Raw genomic sequence first — 23,901 nt, 5'->3', positions numbered from 1 at the left:
TGTGTGGGTAAGCCTAGCGCCCGCGAAAGGATATGCCCCAAAACACAACGTGGACATATCACAGAAAACAGAGCTGTTTTTAGCAAAGTGACTACCTGTAGATTTTGGCCTCTAGCTCAGCCGCCACATAGGGAAACCTACCAAACCTGTGCATTTCTGAAAACTAGAGACCTAGGGCAATCCAAGGAGGGGTGACTTGCGGGGCTCGGACCAGGTTCTGTTACCCAGAATCCTTTGCAAACCTCAAAATTTGGCTAAAAAAACACATGTCCCTCACATTTCTGTGGCAGAAAGTTCTGGAATCTGAGAGGAGCTACAAATTTCCTTCCACCCAGCGTTCCCCCAAGTCTCCCGATAAAAATGATACCTCACTTGCGTGGGTAGGCCTAGCGCCGGCGACAGGAAACACCCCAAAGCGCAACGTGGACACATCCTAAATTTTGGAAAAAAACAGAGGTGTTTTTTGCGAAGTGCCTACCTGTGGATTTTGGCCTCTAGCTCAGCCGGCACCTAGGGAAACCTACCAAACCTGTGTATTTCTGAAAACTAGAGACCTAGGGGAATCCAAGGAGGGGTGACTTGCGGGGCTCGGACCAGGTTCTGTTACCCAGAATCCTTTGCAAACCTCAAAATTTGGCTAAAAAAACACATGTCCCTCACATTTCTGTGGCAGAAAGTTCTGGAATCTGAGAGGAGCTACAAATTTCCTTCCACCCAGCGTTCCCCCAAGTCTCCCGATAAAAATGATACCTCACTTGCGTGGGTAGGCCTAGCGCCGGCGACAGGAAACACCCCAAAGCGCAACGTGGACACATCCTAAATTTTGGAAAAAAACAGAGGTGTTTTTTGCGAAGTGCCTACCTGTAGATTTTGGCCTCTAGCTCAGCCGGCACCTAGGGAAACCTACCAAACCTGTGCATTTCTGAAAACTAGAGACCTAGGGGAATCCAAGGAGGGGTGACTTGCGGGGCTCGGACCAGGTTCTGTTACCCAGAATCCTTTGCAAACCTCAAAATTTGGCTAAAAAAACACATGTTCCTCACATTTCTGTGGCAGAAAGTTCTGGAATCTGAGAGGAGTCACAAATTTCCTTCCACCCAGCGTTCCCCCACGTCTCCCGATAAAAATGATACCTCACTTGTGTGGGTAGGCCTAGCGCCTGCGACAGGAAACGCCCCAAAGCGCAACGTGGACACATCCAAATTTGTGAAGGAAAACAGGTGTTTTTTGTAAAGTGCCTACCTGTAGATTTTGGCTTGTAGCTCAGCCGCCACCTAGGGAAACCTCCCAAACCTGTGCATTTCTGAAAACTAGAGACCTAGGGGAATCCAAGGAGGGGTGACTTGCGGTGCTCGGAACAGGTTCTGTTACCCAGAATCCTTTGCAAACCTCAAAATTTGGCTAAAAAAACACATGTCCCTCACATTTCTGTGGCAGAAAGTTCTGGAATCTGAGAGGAGCTACAAATTTCCTTCCACCCAGCGTTCCCCCAAGTCTCCCGATAAAAATGATACCTCACTTGCGTGGGTAGGCCTAGCGCCGGCGACAGGAAACACCCCAAAGCGCAACGTGGACACATCCTAAATTTTGGAAAAAAACAGAGGTGTTTTTTGCGAAGTGCCTACCTGTAGATTTTGGCCTCTAGCTCAGCCGGCACCTAGGGAAACCTACCAAACCTGTCCATTTCTGAAAACTAGAGACCTAGGGGAATCCAAGGAGGGGTGACTTGCGGGGCTCGGACCAGGTTCTGTTACCCAGAATCCTTTGCAAACCTCAAAATGTGGCTAAAAATACACGTTACTCACATTTCTGTGGCAGAAAGTTCTGGAATCTGAGAGGAGCCACAAATTTCCTTCTACCCAGCGTTCCCCCAAGTCTCCCGATAAAAATGATACATCACTTGTGTGGGTAGGACTAGCGCCCACGAAAGGAAAGGGCCCAAAACACAACGTGGACACATCACATTTTTTTATAAAAAGCAGTGCCTACCTGTGGATTTTGGCCTGTAGCTCAGCCGACACCTGAGGAAACCTAGCAAACCAGTGCATTTTTGAAAACTAGAAACCCAGGGGAATCCAAGATGGGGTGACTTGCGAGGCTCTGACCAGGTTATGTTACCCAGAATCCTTTGCAAACATCAAAATTTGGCCCAAAAAACACTTTTTCCTCTCATTTCGGTGACAGAAAGTTCTGGAATCTGAGAGGAGCCACAAATTTCCTTCCACCCAGCGTTCCCCTAAGTCTCTCGATAAAAATGGTACATCACTTCTGTGGGTAGGCCTAGCGCCCACAAAAGGAAATGGCCCAAAACACAACGTGGACACAACATATTTTTTCACAGAAAACAGAGGTGTTTTTTGCAAGGTGCCTACCTGTGGTGTTTGGCCTGTAGCTCAGCCGGCCCCAGGGGGGGGGGGGCAGAAATGCCCTAAAATAAATTTGCCCCCCCAACCCCCACCCTCCCCCGCCGGGAGCGACCCTTGCCTACGGGGTCGCTCCCCCTGCGTGACATTGGCACCAAAAAACAAATCCCCGGTGCCTAGTGGTTTCTGCCCCCTTGTGGGCAGGTTGACCTAAACTCAGCCAATCTGCCCCCAAGGGGGGCAGAAATGGCCTAAATACAATTTCCCCCCCCCAGGGGAGCGACCCTTGCCTGATGGGTCGCTCCCCATCTCTAAAAAAAGAAACAACAAAAAAAAAAAAACACAAAAAAAAATTGCCCTGGTGCCTAGAGTGTTCTGCCCCCCCCCCCCGGGGGCAGTTCGGCCTAATAATAGGCCGATCTGTCCCCCGGGGGGGCAGAAATGGCCTAAAATAAATTTGCCCCCCCAACCCCCCCCCCCCGGGAGCGACCCTTGCCTACGGGGTCGCTCCCCCTGCGTGACATTGGCGCCAAAAAACAAATCCCCGGTGCCTAGTGGTTTCTGCCCCCTTGGGGGCAGATTGACCTAAAATTGGCCAATCTGCCCCCAGGGGGGCAGAAATGGTCTAAATACAATTTGCCCCCCCAGGGGAGCGACCCTTGCCTGATGGGTCGCTCCCCATCTCTAAAAAAAGAAACAACAAAAAAAAAAAACACAAAAAAAAAATTGCCCTGGCGCCTAGAGTGTTCTGCCCCCCCCCCCCGGGGGCAGTTCGGCCTAATAATAGGCCGATCTGTCCCCCGGGGGGGCAGAAATGGCCTAAAATAAATTTGCCCCCCCAACCCCCACCCCCTCCCGGGAGCGACCCTTGCCTACGGGGTCGCTCCCCCTGCGTGACATTGGCGCCAAAAAACAAATCCCCGGTGCCTAGTGGTTTCTGCCCCCTTGGGGGCAGATTGACCTAAAATTGGCCAATCTGCCCCCAGGGGGGCAGAAATGGTCTAAATACAATTTGCCCCCCAAGGGGAGCGACCCTTGCCTGATGGGTCGCTCCCCATCTCTTAAAAAAGAAACAACAAAAAAAAAAAACACAAAAAAAAATTTGCCCTGGCGCCTAGAGTGTTCTGCCCCCCCCCCCGGGGGCAGTTCGCCCTAATAATAGGCCGATCTGTCCCCCGGGGGGGCAGAAATGGCCTAAAATAAATTTGCCCCCCCAACCCCCACCCCCCGTCCCCCGGGAGCGACCCTTGCCTACGGGGTCGCTCCCCCTGCGTGACATTGGCGCCAAAAAACAAATCCCCGGTGCCTAGTGGTTTCTGCCCCCTTGGGGGCAGATTGACCTAAAATCGGCCAATCTGCCCCCAGGGGGGCAGAAATGGTCTAAATACAATTTGCCCCCCAGGGGAGCGACCCTTGCCTGATGGGTCGCTCCCCATCTCTAAAAAAAAGAAAGAACAAAAAAAAAAAACACAAAAAAAAAATTTGCCCTGGCGCCTAGAGGTTTCTTCCCCCCCTGGGGGCAGATCGGCCTAATAATAGGCCGATCTGCCCCCAGGGGGGGCAGAAATGGCCTAAAATAAATTGCCCTCCCCCCCAGGGAGCGACCCTTGCCTAAGGGGTCGCTCCCTTTGCGTGAAATTCACGCAAAGAAAAAACTCCCTGGTGTCTAGTGGTTTCTACCCCCCTTGGGGGCAGATTGGCCTCATCAAAATAGGCCAATCTGCCCCCAAGGGAGGCAGAAATGGCCAAAATATAATTTTCCCCCAAGGGGAGCGACCCTTGCCTAAGGGGTCGCTCCCCACCTCAATAAAAAAAAATGAAACAAAAAAAAAAAAATGGTCCCTGGTGCCTAGAGGTTTCTGCCCCCAGGGGGGGCAGAAAAGGCCTTTTAAAAAAAATGCCCCCCCTGGGAGCGACCCTTGCCCAAGGGGTCGCTCCCTTTTGTCAATTTAAAAAAAAAAAAAAAAATCCCTGGTGTCTAGTGGGGTTTCAAAAGCCGGATTGCAAGCAATCCGGCTTTTGAAACCCTCGGAGGGACTTCAAAGGGAAGGAAATACTTTTCCTTCCCTTTGAAGCCCCTCCGGGCCTCCCAAGTGATTGAAAAAGAAATGCTTTTGCATTTCTTTTTCAATCGCGCTGGAAGCAGAGCTTCCAGCGCGACGAGGGAGGCCCCTGTGACACATCAGCGCGCGCGCGCGCGCTGACGTCACAGGGGGGGGTGGGGGGGGTCGGGGGTGGAAGGGGAAGGGATTCCCCGGTCAGCCCTGACCTAGGGGGGTGGGGGGGCGGCCCTCGGGAGGAGCGCTAGCGCTTCTCCCGAGGGAAGCATTCAGGACGTAATGGTTACGTCCATGGCGCCATACGGGCGCTGCCATGGACGTAACCATTACGTCCGTGGCGGGGAAGGGGTTAACAACCACCGGGACGTTGTGCCAATGTTTGCAGGCACACGACCCTGGGAAGGTTAATTGCCGTCTCCAGAGGACACTAAGTAAGTGCGTTTCTGGCTAAGTTTTTTGTTTGGGAAACTCTCCTATCATTTTTAGTCTACACGTGTATTTGGGGGCTATTTAAAACTGTCTTCTGTTTGGTCTTTTTAAAAGCTTCATGTAGACTTATCTTCCAAGTGGACAATAAGAGTATCTACCATTGGTCTTAGGAATACCTGTACTACGCTATACTAGGTATTTTTAGCACATACGGCTTCGTAGCAGAGTTTATAATGGAGAATTCCCCCTTCACCTAGGGACATGACTTTTGTTGTTGTACTTACTGCTAGACATATACTAACAGTTTTTCTTTTTAAAAAAAACCTGTTTTGAAGTGTAATTTGGAGAATCTCTGTTTGAGGTTTCTCCACTAATGTTTGTGAAATGTTCAATTTATATATACCCAGTGTTTACATTATCACTCTGTTTTGTCATATCCAGTATTTTCCTTTTGACTTGAGGTTCGCGTATGCCTATGATGCCTTTTCTCTATTATGGGATGGTAAGCCTCATGTGTCATATTGTTGATCTCACGGTTCAATTTGGGGTAATCACATTTCTTTCACGTTGCTTCCACTTGGCAGACACCAATGTATGTCTATGTTTTTGATAATTTTTTATCTTGCATGCAGGGCGACTTATCGACTATGTGCCGGTGACAAAATTGTCTTCGTTCTGTAAGTGACTATTTAGCACTTATTTCATTTTGTTTCATATAATTAGTAGAAGTAGTTATTTTGGTCCTGATGAAGCGCCATAGGATCATTTTTGTGACCAAAGTGGCGCGAAACATGTTGACCACTTTTTGTTAAGACTAGGTACACTTCCTTTTTCCTTTCTCTGGAGTGCTGTGGGACATTACTCCCTGTTCCCACTCCCATTGTTTCTTTTTAATCTTGGCCTGATCTTTATCCTGATTCATTAAATTATGATGCTTATGGGTCAGAGTCAATTTTAACCATATTCTTTTTTCTCTCCTTTTCTCAGTATTTCTTGCAGACCTTATTTCCAATTGCTACACTACTTTCGGTTGAGTGCCACCACCAAGTGTGGTAGGCCCGCCAGACATTGCAGTGCCGGTCTGATGAAGGAGTTAGCCCAATGATGATGCTCAGCATCCTAGTGGATGCGTGAGGGCTCTCCTACCAATACTGACCCCCCCCTCTCTCCCTGCATACACACTTATTGGGACGATAATGTTGTGCCATGGTGTACAGTTGGGTTAAGGGCTGAGGGTGAACTTTTGCTCGTCTCTGATTGTGAACCTGTATTCTGGTGAATAAACTTACTAAATTGAAGAATTTTGTCTCCATCACCTTTTCTCGCCGTGACACAATTCAGGTACTTTTGCACTCTAAGCTGACAGTACCGGATGTTCTATGTTTTCTACTGAGGTTCTTCAGACTGTGGCCAGGATTGCTCTAGGTGCCTGGGCATTCAAGCACATAACGACTGTTAATCTATTCACAGTACATTCAAGGTTATCCACATTGGTACATCTTGTTATCTGCCTTCTAAACTCATAGCTGCCTTTGTGTTTTTGAAAAGAAATCAAATTGAATTAGAGTTGCATAGGCTTCATTGACTTGCCCTTTGTCTTGTTCATTTTTAGTGTGGTTTATCATTTGGGACCACCCTTTCTCATTTCCAGTGTAGGGAGCACTTACAACTTTTGTGATGAATCTAGTGGCCCTGATTCTTGTTTAACTCAACTGTTGCATAGTGCTGCCTTAGGCTAGAACAGGCCTTGTCCGGGAGAAGCTTTGGTCCCCTCAGCCATCACTCACCTTTGATGTCTTGTTCCCGGAATCAGTTGGCATCTCTATGATGTGCTTCACCTCATCCCACTCAATAATGTTGGTGTTCCCATGCATGTGCTGGCTCTTGTCATTTCCACAGTAATGCACCTTCTTCCTGAGGAAAACAAACAGTGCAGGAAGTGTTAGGGGAAAAGCTACATCACAAGGAATGGTAGACCTTAAAAAACACCAAACGTCAATCTCCACAAAAGACAACATTAGATCAACAGAGAGTTATTTTGAGAAACCTATTCATTCATTCTTTGTCAGTGGCCACTACAGGAGCAAATATACAAAAGGGGATAAAAAAAAGCCTGTGGTTCCCCTGGGCAATATAATTTAACAAAACTGTATTTAGATCCCAAACGTCACCAAGATGAATTTGATGTGCAGAGGACAGCTCCTTACATCAAAAGGCACAGCTACCTGCAAGAGGAGGCAGTATCTATCCCTTGGTATTCTCAGAGGAGGGTGTTTCGTATCCCAGTTGTGATCTGGGCAGCAGATGGGGGAGCCCTCTGGAGTGTGACATGAGATATCCATCTTCTAAAATCATTGTTGGTGTACAGTGACTATAGTATTCTAACAGACTGATTACTAGAAGTGGATCTATGACTTATATGATTATGCAATTTATTTAGTGACCTGTGTCATAACGCAATGTATTGTTAAAGTGCTATGATCTGTGGGACAATAAAACATGGGAAAAGGTCACACATTTAGGAAGCATGTCTGCCAGGGCTTCAGATTACCTGCCAGTAACCAGCAGATGCCCCAAAATTCCTACTTTCATATTCGTCCTGCATCGACGGGCCAGAAGCGTGTGGCAATTTCCATTTGTTCAGTGGCACATAATTCTAATTGGAATAACATTTGGGAGCATGAGAAGTGTGTCATCCTTTTCTTCTTTCTTCCCACTTGTTTTTCTTCCCCAGCACCTCCATCACCATGGAAAGTGGCATTTTCCTCAAGGCACAAAGGCATTGCAATCATTTTTCGCACAACAGCCTGCTATAGGAGGCCTAGCTACACCCTTATCACGTTGACTATTCTGTTACATGACACACGTGTATTCTCCATTTTAGATTCAACTCTTTAGGTTGACATCTCCTTCGAGTGGTGCTCTTTGCCATACTTTTCCCTTAGCACGTGAATGTGTCCTGTCGGTGTATTCGCAACAGGCACGGATGCCCTGTAGTCTTTTCAGCTAGTTCCAGGGTCGCACATGAAGAACACAATGACACTGTTTTTCTTCCTTTTTGAGCTCTTCAATAGACACTTTAAGCTAGTCAAAACCAAATGAGCTGCATTGCACCTCTTCCACAATTGATAAGAACGCTGTTTTATTACATAAACAACTTTGTGCTGAAGCTTTTTCAGAGGACCATCTCCATACTGCGAGTTATCATGGAACCACTGCAGACTGTGATTGCAATGCAGCTCTGCTGACTCAGGCGTCCATGGAAGATAAACTGTGAACTGTGACCAGCTTCTTTACACCTCAATCCAAGGGATCGGGATTAGGCTATCCCAATTGATCTGGCAGAATAGTGCTCCCACTATGCTCTCTTTAGTGTAGTGTAGCTACAGAAAGCTCATGTTGTTACCATTCTTGTAATGCTCACTATGGTAACCTTCCTCATCTTTCTAATAATCACAGCTCATGCTTTTTATGCAAGAGTACGATCATTTCAATAAATGTTTTAAAATGTATTGTCGTACCTCTCTTGTGTTTACCTTGGGCACGCAAGAGAGACAAAACAAGCAGGTTAGATTTCTTTCCACAGATTCCTTGTAAATTAGACTGTCATGTTCAAGGTTGCCCTACATCTGTTATCGTGAATGGTTTAGGGGGTGGGGGTGGTACTGTGACCTAGTAGAAACATACCAACACTCACTGATGGACTAAGGGGCAGATTTATGGAAAGTGGCGCTACATTCGGTGCAGCGCCACTTTCCCTGCGCCCCTCAGTACCCCCCTACTGCCACCATGTGTTCGCCGTATTTAAAATACAGTGCACCATGGCGCAGGGTAGGGGGCAATAGTGTAATTTCTCATGATGCTATTGATGTACTCTGCAGGAGTTGTGCCAAAATACCTTGAGCAGGCGTTAAAAGTGCCGTAAAAACTGGCGCAAGGAAAGGTTTCTTGTATTTGCATTTCATGATGATAACGGTTTGACAACTGCTTGCTGCAGACTATTACTGATTTATGGTGTTCTGGCCTATATCTTTTATACAATGCAGTTTATTGTTTTATATAAAATGTCATGAAGTCTCTTTTGTAGTGTATTTATTGCGTCACTGGGTTGTGTGTGAAGACACCTTTGAGAAATGTCAATATGCCTTAGCAATGAACCAGAAAAGCCCTGAGATTGGGCCAGACGAGTTCCACGCCCCACTGTGTTCTTATCTCAGGCATTAGTCAGATGAGGATCTGTTGGCCTCTGAGCCAGGTCAGGATGAATTTGATACAAGGATAATCAGGGATGTGGCCCCCACAGTAATGTGGCAGAAATAGCTTCTGAATTGTAAAGCGATGGAAGAGCCGCAGGATCTCAAGAACCAGAGGGTATGTTGAAACCTGAGGATATGAATCACCCTAGAGCCAGCTGAAGTGGTAGCCCATATAAAGACACACCTGCAAAAAATAATTTTGCAACGTTTGAGCTGAAAATAGATGTCATGTCCCAGACCGTTGCTACAGGGCACGATTGTAACTATGTCCTGCATCAACCTCAAGATATCTATGGGAAGGTTTTCCCATGACCATAAAGAGAGTATTAACACGTTATTGATAGTCTGTCAATACAATGTTGGGTACCATCACAAACATGCTAGGTATGGTAGTCATGGCCAAGGATGAAAGGTTGACTATCAACTTAATTATCCTAGCTATATAAGTGAAAAAAGTGGTATGTCTTTTAGACAGATGAAAAGGTGCTACTTAGATGGATCAAACATTTGGAGAGATTTCCTCTTCGGAGACTGGCTGTATTTGTGGGTTTTTCTTCTGGGTTTCATTTGACAAATTATTTGTTAAATTCATGAACACCTTCACAGCCCTTCAAAAAGCCCACATTTAAATGAAGAGAATATTTAAGCAAAACCAATTCAGTGAATACAAATTTGTGTAAAGCCAGCTGAAATGAGAAATAGAACAGAGATATGAACCAAGCAAAATAACAAACAATACATGTTAGAATATAGAAAGATAAATTGTACCAGTTGCTGCACGTTTATTTTTTTAATGAATTCATACCCACTATCTGAACTACTTTCCCAACTCTGATGGATGCTTCCAACTGAGGATTCCTTAATTTAGATATTTTGCAGGTGCCAGACTTGATCTGAATATTTTTCATAGCAGTGCCCTGCACACTGCTAGGAGGTTAATGTGGCTCTATGTTAGTTCCATATAACCCTAGAAGTGATGAAATGGAGCCGCATGTAAGTACCATCATTGCACACTGATATTAGCTCCTTTATTTCCATGCCTTCTGACACAGATCCAGAGCTGCGCTTCAGAAATTGAGTTTTCAAACAAATTCCAAAGTTTTCAGAGCTTGTTAAGGAGTGATTTTCCCATTGGAAATGACTGGATCCAAGCTTTGTTGAGACTTAAGAGCGCAGATGTTGGTCACGGAGTCATACGAGGTGTGTTTTTGGTGTTTGCACTTGGGTCACAACTCTAGACTGTCTGACAAGTACTCCCTTGTGCACTCACACGATGTATGTCCCAGAACACACAAAGAAGTTGCAGCCTTTGCGCAGGTCCTGCTCCCAGTCCAAGAGATGGGCCCACATCCACGTTGCATATGTGTAAACTGAAAGATGCTATTGAATTCTAGAGCTTGTCTACAATTCTTAATAGAAATTCCCCAAATCCCCAGTATAAAGTTCAAGCATGCAGAATGTAACAGTAAAGAATAACTTGAAATTGCACTCTGTTCCTTTCCAATAATTTTATGCAAGGGGTGATCAGCACGAAAACGTTTGAATACCACGGCAACAGATGGATGTAGACAAGCATTAAAACTTGTCTCAAGACTTTCTGCCAGTCAGTATGGCACTTGAGCTAATACCCTGCATGAGGAAACCAATATCTTATGTTATGCTATTGGCGTTTTTATGGCACACTTCTCACTCGTAAGAGTACCCAAGCGCTCTGTAGCAGGTGTGTAGGGCCAGCCATAGAGGGCTTATTTGAAGAGCCACATCTTCAGCATTTTATGGAAGTTAAGAAGAGAGGAGAACGATTGGATGTGTTGTACGGTGGTCTAGGCTGCACTGGGTAATTCTTGCCTGGCATATGTACCTGACACCGGAGCAGTGAGGTTCTAAATGAGGTATAGTTTCACATGTGTAGAATGAGATCGTTCCAACCATATATTGACTATAAAGTTACACATTTTAACTATAAGGTTGGAGAGTGAGATCAAACAGCTCCCTGACATACAGTGTACAGTGGGGTTGAGGGTATAGAAGAATTGATGTCTCACGCCTTCTCAACTTCTTGCTATTGCCTCGTTGTCAGTTTAGAAATGTTAACAATTCTAATGCAACAAAATAAAAAGCTAACCCAGAACTTCAATTTTTGCCATTTCTTTGGCTGAACTATGACACTTCTCCCTTCATTTCCTCTCCAGTAATGTTTGTAATTTGATATGCTAATTCTATTTCTTTAAATCAGCCTAGCACATCGTTTTGGGCTTTTCTGCCAATATGACCAGCCCTCGATGTCTTCAATTTAAATATTTGGATTTCTTGCATACAGGCTAGAAGAGCGCGGTACCCAGAACTCCTGAACATGAGCATCTGTTCTTTAATCAGGCTGCCACTTTGGGAGGAACTTCTGTCTTTAGGCCAGCAAGGCATTTAACCTGGCGCTGTTAAAGGCTTTCTGGCTTTTCAGCCTTTTTGCGTTTACCTGACCAACCATCCTTGTTTTAATCATATGTTGAGATGAGATTTCTCAAAGGCATGACACAAATATTTCCCCCAAAGCCATTTGTGATGCCACAATGGGACCTTAACCAGGTCTTGTCATGCTTCACGCACCTTTCAAGCTGATGTAAAGCTGCTCTCTGCACCTCCTAACCTTGAAGGCTGTCTTCCTCCTTGCAATTTTTTCAGGTTGGTTTATGGGTGAACTCAAGGTGCACCCAGTGCAACAGCCCTATACCACTTTTTCCCCGACAAGTTAGTCCTGAGGTGGCTTACTTATCTAACTTCTTGTTGAGCAATCTATCACTCTACCACCCTTCTTTGTTCTTCCTCATCCTTCAAAAAAGGAGAAGAGGTCCTATCCGTTGGCCCCCACAAGGTTTTATGCTTTTACATAGTTCGACTTTACATAAATCATCTTTTTGTGCAATTCTCAGGCACAACGTTGTGGTCAAGAAGCAACTAGTGAAGGTTCAAGAGCCAATCCTACAAGAGCTAGCACTGCTACCACAGCCTGTCTCTGAAATCTGTCAAGCTGCAAGGTGAGCTTTGGTATGCATGTTCACAAAGCACTACCGCCTTGACAGCCACGCCTGGTGGAAGAACACATTGCCTGATTGGTTATGCAAGAGCATTTGGTCAAGGTCCACTCCACAGACCCTCCAGTTTGGGTAGGTACAGCTTTGATACCTATTCTAGGGTGAAGAATCTGTGCTTAGAAGTATCCACTATAAGAGCAAGTTACTATTTTTTTTTGGTAATGCTCTTTCTGATGCATTCTCTAGCTAACTGCAGATTCATCACTTCTCTCCCAATTCCTTATTTTGTGGAACAGTTTCCTTTTAACATCTAAAAGATCCCAAGATAGTACTCAGCACACTGTATCTATGTATTGTTCATGTTCATCACCTCGAGACATGGAAATGGAAAAGTTGGAAAATTGGGAAGCACAGGGCTTTGCTTGTATGCGGCTCTGCTCTGTCACTTCCAAGTCAATATTGCACATGGCATCACTGCTATGAAAGATCGCTGGATCCAGTCTGGTGGTTAGATAGAGTATCCACCAGAAAGAGAATTTCTGAAAGTAAGAAGCTTGTTTGGGAGACATTATGCTTCTGAAAGCACCATAGTTCAATACGCTAGTGAATATTGAAATCTAGAATCACTTGGGGCCTGATTACGATCCTGACAGAGTGGTTTCCTCCATCACAAATGTGATGGATATCCTGTCTGTCATATTACAATCTCCATAAAATATAATGGGATCATAATATGGTGGACGGGATATCAGTCACATTTATGGTGGAGGAAACCCCTCCATCCAGATTGTAATCAGACCCTTTATTCAGATCTCATTAAAATTCACAATGCGTGCATCATACATGATCTGTGATACAGGTATTGATGCTGCACCGGGTTATCCTTGCCTAGTATATGTACATGACACCTGAGCTGTCATCTAATTTCAGTCAAGATCTACTGAATGTATAGTTTTGCAAGCACAGAATGAGATTGATTCAGACATTGACTATGAAGTTACAGGATTTCAAGTAGCAGGTTGGATAGTAGGAAAGAACAGCTCTCTGATCTGGGAACTACCTTGAGCCTGATGCTATGAAAGAACCAATGGCTGATGCCTTTTCAGGATTGTGCCATTGCCCTTGGCGTAATGTTGTTTTATATGTGATAAGTGAACCTCATTGTCATTTTTTAAATGTTAAATATTGTGATGTGAGAAAATAAAAGTTAACCAGGAATTTCAATGTTTGCCTCTATTCCTGGGATGATATACATATCATTTGCCCCTTTGCTCTTTATGCGAGTAAGTGCCCTGAATGAGGAAACCACGTGAGGTTTAGTTATAATCCGGCCAGTCATGACGTTACCTTAAATCTGAAAGGGCAATTCTAATGAAACAAAATGGAAATGACTCAAGAACTTCAGTTTTTGTCAGTTTATTGACTGAACTATACAACTCACCCCTTCACTCCCTCTCTCAATATGTTGTAATCCGATATACTAAATGTATTTCTTTAAAGCAACCTAGCACAATGATGTAGGCTTATCTGTCAAGATGAGCAGACCTCTCTGTCTTGAAATGAAACATTTAAATTTTTTGCATATGCTGTTAACATTGAAAAATGCTACGGAATACCATTGTTTGTCTACATTTTTTAAAAGAAATCCCCTTAAGCGCCACCATAAAGTTGTATATAATAGAGAAGAATTGCAAAAACACACTCTGCCCCTTTTCAAGGGGTGATGATAAAGTTAAAAGACCACTGAAATACCTGTACATAGTCAGGCACTACAACTTGTCTGAGGTCTTTCTATAATGTGTTATCGCATTCTAAGTCAGTGCCCAGAATGAGGAAACCACTGGAGGTCAGGTTTGGTGCAACCCTGCCAGCCATGACATTACCTTTGATCGGAAAGGTCACTGCACCAGACGAAGGGCACGCGTTCCTCCTTTTTACTGTTCTTTTTGATCAATGTTTTCTGAAGAAAAGAAGAGAAAGAGTTCAGTCAAGCCTTGAAAAGAAGAATGTTTTGCCTTTCTGCTGCTGCTGGGAAACCCTTCCTGAGGTCAGAGAGGACTGTTCAGTTAACATCAGACACCGAGAATCAAGCAGAACCCCAAGGAGGTGGTAGTTTCAGCTCATGGCACAGTCTTACTCTGACTCTAAGCCCACTCACTAATTGGGTAAACCTTTTAAACTGTGCCTGGCAATTAAGTTGTCACGTAACTTGTTCAGTTAAAATAGTTTACACAATTGCATTGATTTTAAATGCACCTGCTTGTTAGAAATGGGGTTCCTAGTTGGCTATGGTAGGCACCTCAGCCAGACAGGAACCACCACTCTAGTTAGGGCAAGGGAGTTACACACCCATAACCCCTGCTCATCCCCTTGGTAGGTAGGCAAGCAGTCAGGCATATCCCAGAGGCAATGTGGAAAGCGTTTGCAGAACACACACAACTCAGTGATACAATACATTAAGTACACCACAAAGAAAACTCCACAACAAGTTATATAAAAATAAACTGTGTTGCACAGATCATCATTGGACCAAAACCGACACAAGCAGTTGTCAGATTATCACACAGTTTGCTAATACTCTGCAAAGGCAGTAGTCAGCTAAACACATTATTGTAGGAAAGTACCATCTTGCATGGCATGTTACCCCCATTTTTACATGTATATAAGTTAGTTTTTGCCTGTCTCACTGGGATCCTGCTAGCCAGGACCCCAGTGCTCATAGTTTGTGGCCTGAATGTTTGTAAATGTGTAGTGACTAACCGTGTCACTGAGGATCTGCTAATCAGCACCTCAGTGCTTATGCTCTCTCTGCCTTTAAAATTGTCACTATAGACTAGTGACCATTTTTACCAATTCTAATTGGCACACTGGAACACCCTTATAATTCCCTAGATTATGGAACCTAGGTACCCAGGTTATTGGGGTTCCAGGAGATCCCTATGGGCTGCAGCATTTCTTTTGCCACCCATAGGGAGCTCAGACAATTCTTACACAGGCCTGCCACTGCAGCCTGAGTAAAATAATGCACACGTTATTTTACAGCCATTTTACACTGCACTTAAGTAACTTATAAGTCACCTATATGTCTAACCCTCAGTTAGTGAAGGTTAGGTGCAAAGTTACTGAGTGTGAGGGCACCCTTGCACTAGCAAAGGTGCCCCCACATAGTTCAGGGCAATTTCCCCGGACTTTGTGAGTGCGGGAACACCATTACACGCGTGCACTACATATAGGTTGATACCTATATGTAGCTTCACAATGGTAACTCCGAATATGGCCGTGTAACATGTCTAAGATCATGGAATTGTTCCCTTATGCCAAATCTGGTAATGGGGTGCCAATCCCATGCATCCCTGGGGCTCCACTATGTACCCCGGGTACTGCCACACCAGCTCGCTGGGGTTTTCTCTGCAGCTACTGCTGCTGCCTCCCCAAAGACAGGGTTCTCCCCTCCTGGGGTCTGGGCAGCCCAGTCCCAGGAAGGCAGAACAAAGGATTTCCTCTGGGAGAGGGTGTTACACCCTCTCCCTTTGGAAATAGGTGTTAAAGGCTGGGGAGGGGCAGCCTCTCCCAGCCTCTGGAAATGCTTTGAAAGGCACAGATGGTGCCCTCCTTGCATAAGCCAGTCTACACCGGTTTAGAGAACCCCCAATCCCTGCTCTGGCACGAAACTGCACAAAGGAAAGGGGAGTGACCACTCCCCTGTCCATCATCACCCCAGGGGTGGTGCCCAGAGCTCCTCCAGTGTGACTCAGACCTCTGCCATCTGGAATCCAGAGGTGTGAGGGCACACTGGAGGCCTCTGAGTGGCCAGTGCCAACAGATGATGTCAGAGACCCCTCCTGATAGGTGCTTACCTGACTAGGTGGCCAATCCTCCTATGAGAGCTATTTAGGGTCTCTCCAGTGGGCCTTTCCTTAGATAACGACTTGCAAGAATTCACCACAGTTCCTCTGCACCTCTCTCTTCGACTTCTGCCAAGGACTGACCGCTGACTGCGCAAAACTGCAACAAAGTAGCAAGAAGACTACCAGCGACATTGTAGCGCCTAATCCTGCCGGCTTTTGCGACTGTTTCCTGGTGGTGCATGCTCTGAGGGCTGTCTGCCTTCACCCTGCACTGGAAGCCATGAAGAAATCTCCCGTGGGTTGACGGAATCTTCCCCCTGCTCCAGCAGGCACCAAACTTCAGCATCACTGGCACTCTGGGACCCCTCTCATCCTGACGAGCGTGGCCCCTGGAACACAGATGGTGGACCCAAGTGACCCAGACTGTCCAGTAGTCCACCTGTCAAAATTTGGAGGAGGTAAGTCCTTGCCTCCCCTCTCCAGACAGTAATCCTGTGCACTGTATGAACTGCAGCTGCTAGGGCTTCTGTGCACATTTGCAAGGAATCCTTCATGCACAGCCAAGGCCAGGTCCCCAGCACTTCATCCTGTATCGCTCACCTCCATGTGTTGAGCTCCGGCTTCGTGGGACCCTCTTTTGTAGTGTTGAGACAACCGCCATGCTCAGTCTTCTTGAACCCATGTTTAAGGACTTCTGCGGGTGCTGCCTTCATGTGCATGGGCTCTCTGTGTTTCTGAGGGCCCCCTCTGTCTCCTCACCCAAGTGGCGACATCCCGGTCCTTCCTGGGCCCGGGCAGCACCCTTTTTCTTCAACTGCGACCTCTGCAGCTAGCAAGGCTTGTTTTCGGTCTTTCTCCAAAGAAACAACTCTGCATCCTCTAGCACTCCGTGGGACATCTCCTGCACAAAGGAGAAGTTCCTAGCATCTTTCTTGTTGCAGAATCTTTAGCTTCTTCCATCCAGAGGCAGCCATTTTGCACCTTAATTTGGGGTTTAGTGGGCTCCTGCCCCCCTGGACACTTTCACAACTCTTGGTCTTGGTCCCCTTCCTTTGCAGGTCCTCAGGTCCAGGAATCCGTCTTCAGTGCTTTGCAGTCTGTTGTGGTCATTGCAGAATCTTCTATCACAAGTTTAGTGTGTTTCTGGGGAAATAGTAGTACTTTACTCCTACTTTCCAGGGTCTTGGGGTGGGGTATCTTGGACACCCTTAGTGTTTTCTTACACTCCCAGCAACCCTCCACACACTACACTAGGCCTGGAGTCCCTAAGTGGTTCGCATTCCACTTTCTTAGTATATGGTTTGTGTTGCCCCAGGCCTATTGCATCCTATTGTATTCTACAGTGCTTGCACTACTTTCTGACTGTTTACTTACCTGATTTGGTTTGTTGTGTATATTTAGTGTATTTTACTTACCTCCTAAGGGAGTATATCCTCTGAGATATTTTTGGCACATTGTCACAAAAATAAAGTACCTTTATTTTTAGTAACCCTGAGTATTGTGTTTCTTATGATATAGTGCTATATGATATAAGTGGTATAGTAGGCGCTTTGCATGTCTCCTAGTTCAGCCTAAGCTGCTCTGCTACAGCTACCTCTATCAGCCTAAGCTGCTAGAACACTACTAATCTACTAATAAGGGATAACTGGACCCGGCACAAGGTGTAAGTACCATCAGGCACCCACTATAAGCCAGGCCAGCCTCCTACAATTATTACTAAGAATAAATGCACATAGAATTAATTATTCCCAAATGGCAAGTCATCATTATCACCAAGATAAAGGCATATATCATGAGTACATTTGCATATTTGCATTTGTCTTAAATCCACCCTGCAATGCACCTCCTGAAAATACACACATCTCCTCCAGCATGGCAAGTACGACATGTAGTATGTGTCAGGTGGCGAGACCACACAGAAACAATGAGGGCAGAAATATCCTAGTGAAATACAATTATTACAGGAGCCACAATAACCCCCTTCTATGTGAAGACCCCAGTGTTCCTCTCATAGAAAGTGTGGAACACGAGCGCCTTGTCTAACAAAGGGGCTCCTGCACTCCTACTGCAACAAATGAGGTGATCAGGGGCACACGTGTCTCAATCCAGGACAAAAAGGGAAGGTTTGTTTAATTTTTATTTCATAACAGTTTGATAGATCATCAATTGTTTATGTATGTTACTCAAACTTCAGAAATTGTTTATATATGCTATTCAAACATTCAACAATGTTTCATTTTATTTACCTTTTGTTCCAACAACTGCTTATATATGTATGTTGCAAACAGTCAATAATGTTTCATAGAAACAGAAATAGGTTAAAGTGTACGTTGATGGTTATTTTTCATAACATTCATTGAGTCAGTATGTTGATAGTTGACTTTGAATCTGAAATGTGTAATTAAACTAAATACAAATATGTGTTAGGGAGGAAGGATACAAGCTTACATACAGATCGGTATCTCTGTTGTTTTATCAAGATATGCTTGTGAAAAGCCAACTAAGAAACTCTTACAGAATCCTTTAGGGGCTAAAATAGTTTAGTTAGAGGCAAAAAGAGCTCTACTGGGACAAAGTCAGGAGTTCAGGCCACCCCCGATGGAGCACATGCCAGATACACGACCCACGCATGGCCCACTGAGCAAAAGTACCTTGATCCTTGTCGCAGCAGCAGATGTGTCAATGATCCCCAAGTAGTTGCTCTGTAGTGTCAGTTCTCCACGCAACTGCAGCGATGCATTGGTTCTGCTAAGCCAAGCTGAGCAACAGTTCTGAGTGTGGTGGTTCTGAAGATGATGCGCTGGATTAATCCATGCTGGAGGGGTAACTTAGGCAACAGGAGGCCAGCCAGCAAGCCCTTGGAGTAACTCTTGGTTCAAATGATGCAGGTCCAGTCCTTTTCACCCAGTCAGGGGAACAGGAAGCAGAAGGGCAGCTCAGCAAGGCAAGAGCACCACAAGGAACAGTCCAGCAAAGCAGCAGTCCAGCAGAGGGTCAGTCCTTTCAACAGCACAGTAGTTCTTCTTCCTGGCACAGTAGTCACAGGTCCCAGGTCCAGAGGTGTACTGATTTTGGTAGTGCCAAAGGTCCAGTATGTATACCTCGTGGGACCTTTGAAGTGGGGGAGACTTCAAAGAAAGCTTTGATTTGCACAGAGGCTCTCATTTCCTGACCTGGCTCCAGACATAACACAGGGATTAATCAATCCTTTGTGTAGGGACAGTATACAGCACTTTCAGTTGTGAGTGTCATCTTCTCCCTCCTATTCTGTTCTAGTTGGCCCATCTACATGCAGATGACCAGTCAGGCACACCTATCCTTCCTTAGTGTGTGACTGCAGGAGGTTAACTGTCACCCACTTAAGAGGCAGGCCGAAGGAACCAAACGGCTAAAGTAAGTAAATGTCAACTTTTTAAAAGTAGCATATGCAAAAATTGAATTTTAAAAATCCAACTTCACCATTGGTTGTGATTTTAAATTGTGAGTTCAGAGACAGCAAACTTGGAAAGTCTATTTCTTCATAATTGGGAATTACACATAAAAGATATAATAAGATAATCCTACTAGTATTTTATGAGGAAAGTAGGCCTTGAAGGAGTGAAAAAATGCATTTGAAGATTTTCACAACTAGGGCATGTAAAACTTAAAAGTGCATACCCTACTTTTCAAATTCATTGCACCATGCCCTCTCGGTTAACCAGGGTCTACCTTAAGGGTGACATATGTATAACAAGCATTTGCAATGCAATGAGTCTCGCATTTGCTCCAGTTGGAGCTAATAGCATTGTAAACTCCTAACTGGACTTTTCTTGCCACATAAATTGAAAATGAAAAGTAAAACAGTTTTACATAAGCCAGCCGATTCAAAGCGCCACGTCATGAGCATGAAGGAGACGCACAAAAAGAATAAGAAGTTCGCTCACAGTCAAACATATTGGCAAAAGTTCATTTATCCAGGTAACAGGGTTGATGGCCAAGGGGGTAACAAAAATGCCCCAGGGAGGAAGAAACGTAAAGCACTTACCAATGATAACAAAGGATTTTTGAAGGGCAAGCCGATGTTAAAAGCCCAGATACATACCAACACATCAGAAAAGCCTCACTTGTGCGCTGCTTTGCTCAACTAAAAAAAGACAGGGGACACCACACCAAGGATGTCAGGTCTAACAATGAACATTTATGTTCTTAAAGCGATAATTCTTGTTATCTCCCCACTCCGGACCAAATGAGAACAGAGCAGGGAGAAATTCAAATTACATGTTCAATGCAATAACATGCAAGAATCAGAATTATTGTGCCGAATAGTGCATGTTTTAACCGGCGATTTCTGTTGCTTGTATCAGGGGAAAACTCATGGATTACCATTCATCAGCAGAATTCCTGCTAAGTGTGGAATTCTGATGGGCACCATAAGTGCACCCATCTGATTTAAACAGGGAACTTGGATCAAGGGCTATAGGGGCTAATTTAAAGAATGGCACTGAACTGTGCAGCTGAGCCTTTGATGTAATGGTGGAAACACCTTTGTCACACTGCTGATGGATGGTTCACCCCATTGAAAGTTTGCTGGCATGATATCAGCTGTTTTTCCCTCAATGCTGTTTCCACTAGCATTATGGAAGCTACTTCTGTGTAAAACTCTATGACAGCAATGTCAACATACACAAGGAGCATAGCAATATCTTTGTCCCAAAAAGTGAGGACCGGATTTGAGGAGGCTCCACAGTTGTGATGGGACATCCACACTCTTGGCAGGATCTCTGCAGTGAGAAACTGCAGTGTGGAGAGATCCTGCCACAAGTGTGGAGATCCTGCAATGACTGAACAGCCTCCGCCACATATGCAGAGGCTCTTTGTGAATTGGGACCCGATTTACAAACAGCCTCGGCACTTGTGGCGGAGGCTCCACAGTCATGGTGGGACATCCACACTCTTGGCAGGATCTCTGCAGTGAGAAACTGCAGTGTGGAGAGATCCTGCCACAAGTGTGGAGATCCCGCCACGACTGAACAGCCTCCACCACATATGCAGAGGCTCTTTGTGAATCAGGACTATTTTCTGGATATGACCCACCAGGGTATGGATTTTTATTTTCAGATCAGATACTCAGACCAAGTCTGTTCTAGGTCCATCCAATATGAGCGTTTCATAAGTGAGCCCAGAGGACTTTACCAAATTGCTTGCATCTCTCCCAGTTGGGTAGGCATGCTCATTGCCGAGCAAAAGTATAGTCTAAGGAAGTTTTGAGGTCTGGTATCCGAATGCTGGAAGAACCAGAAAGTGGGCACTTTATACATATTTTGTGAGTTCTTTCCTAATGTGTCCAATTGTATGCAATAGTATGGTGTGCCCCAATTGCATACAGTATATTTTAAAGCGGTAGTTTCACATTGTTCCTTCAACAGTAAGGATGTGCATAGTAAAATGCATTTGTACATTTACACAATTTTCAGTTATGGATATAATAATATTGATGCTATTGCGTTGTTTACAAAATAGACTGCACGTTTATTATGTGTTCTAATTAAAAATATTATTTTAAATATCAATCTACTGTCACTGTGCAAAAGTAAGAGAACACATTATTCTCATCTCAGAGAAAAATTGCAAATAAATAAATATGTCAATGAAAAATGCATTCCTTTAAGCAATATGACATCACTTGCTTTTAAATAAGGAGGGATAAGGAGGGTATTTGGTAATAAGTCGTGCACCTTCATTTATGAAATTGGCAACGATATTTCTTGTACAGCATCTGTTTATTATCACTGGGTCTTGATATTCTGACATGTTTAGCATCCACAATGTGCAGAAAGGATTTCGAAAGATATAATTTTTGCTGAATCACGTTCCATATTTAAGGAAATATTCAGGTTCATAAACGTTTTTCACTGCTTTGACAGACAGTGGTGGCGTTTGATTCTCCTGTCCAGTAGATGGCGCTTCAACAACTGGAACTCTGGCTGCACATGGGTCAGACTCACTAGTTTACAATCTTGTTTTCTATAGGTACCTTTTCTGCAGATTCAAGAGGCCTTGTTGGCTGGAATCGAGTACACAGATTACCTATCTAAACATTGCTACTTCCACATCAAGAAGGAGCCCCTCAAATTCCAATATTGCGTTCCTAATCCTTCCTGATCTGCAAAAATTCCCACCACTCGATACTTTCAGTTTTTAAAGAAGGCAAACACTCACAGCGCACTCATCTGAACAGTTTAGTATAGCCTTCCGCCCTTTCAAAACCACGTGTTTACTGGCACATTGTTAAACAATTCCTCTTGGTAAAAAAAAATTTCAAAAAGAGTCATTTGTTGGGCATTTGCAGCTCTCAGGAAAATGCACTCAAACGCATCGACAAAAGTGCAATTATCCCTGTAACAGCGTTGATGTCATGCAAAGCGCTCGACTACTGCCCAGTGAGATTGCGCTGCATAGGAAATAAAATAAAAAGTAGTCCAGAAGCCATTCAGAAAACACAAAGCCTCGTGTGCTTTCAGTAGTTTACCGGTGTTCCCAAGGAGGGCTTATTACTGGAAAAGGCATGATGTATGCATGCCTTTCACTAATGAAATCAAGTGAATTTTAAAAGGCAAGCCCACGACCAACCAAACTGATTAGCATGCGGTGGGCCTGGTTAAAAGCCCACAGAGAGATTACAACAGGGGCCAGAGCGCTTGCGCGCTCACCCCTAAAATGGGCAGGTGTAGGCCTGGCAAGAAGTTTGTCTGGCCAAGTCAAAGTGGCAGTGTAAACTGCACACATAGGCTCTGCAGTGGAAGGGCTGAGACATGGTGGCGAACTTAAGTGGATGGGCACTGGGCACATGTAGTACACTGTATCAGGGACAGACAAGTAAATTAAATATGCCAACTGTGGATAAGCCAATGTTGCCATGATCAGAGCACGTGCACTTTAGCACTGGGTAGTAGTGGTAAAGTGCTTAGATTTCTAAGGCCAGCAAAAACAAAGTCAGAAAAAAGTTGAGGAGGAAGGCAAAACGTTATGGAGTGACCCTGCAGAAAGGGCCATTTTCCACACGATAAATATTAGTGTGCATTCTTGACAGTGTTTATTCATGTTGAAAGTAGGATCGGATATACTAACAACAAGCACCCCTGTGAGTCCAGAATGCACCTTCTTCTTGAAATGGGCAGATAGTTTGTAGATTACAATCCTAAAGTCCAGTCTGAAGTTGATATGAAGACTAAATCTGTGCTGACAAAGCTTCTAGACACTACATAGGTTGGACATATTATGAATATATTTATGTGACTCTTTCATTCATTTGATGCTTATTGTGCATGTTCGATCTTTGAGTAGCCTAGAATGCCACACCCAAGATTTTACCAATCGCTACTAATAACAGAGACATCAGTTGTGAAATTGGTTTCTTTACTCGGTTCAGACAAGTATTCCCTCTCTTCTGTGGGTTTCTCAGGCCATTGACTGGTAAATGTTTTTCCTTATTTCAACTTCAGTTCTCAATCTCATTCTCAATCTGTTTTACCATGGCACAAAATTGTCTGATCCAAGTAAACTTCAGTGCACTAGTAACACAACACCTCACATCAAGGGGTTTCCCTAACACAGACAGTGAGTTAACGTATGTTGTTATTGCACATACTGTATACTCCTTTGAAATATTTCATGGGTGAACGTGTAGATCTAAAATCTGGGCATAATAATACATATAGAACTGCTGCTATACTGCTAACGCTAACCTCATACTGACATAGAAATCCTTTAGGATATGAGGATCACAAAGCATGGGTTGGTGCTCAATTACATCATGTAGTTCAGAATACCAGAATGGGTCCCTTAAGTACTGAAGTGGCTACCAGGCCCATATCGGCTGGGTATACAATGCATCCAGAGGCAGCAAACCTGACTGCACCAGGATTTAACTCAACAAG

Source organism: Pleurodeles waltl, chromosome 8 (genome assembly GCF_031143425.1).
Source record: "Pleurodeles waltl isolate 20211129_DDA chromosome 8, aPleWal1.hap1.20221129, whole genome shotgun sequence".
NCBI classification, from domain to species: Eukaryota; Metazoa; Chordata; class Amphibia; order Caudata; family Salamandridae; genus Pleurodeles; species Pleurodeles waltl.
Note: the sequence above shows the minus strand (reverse complement) of the source record.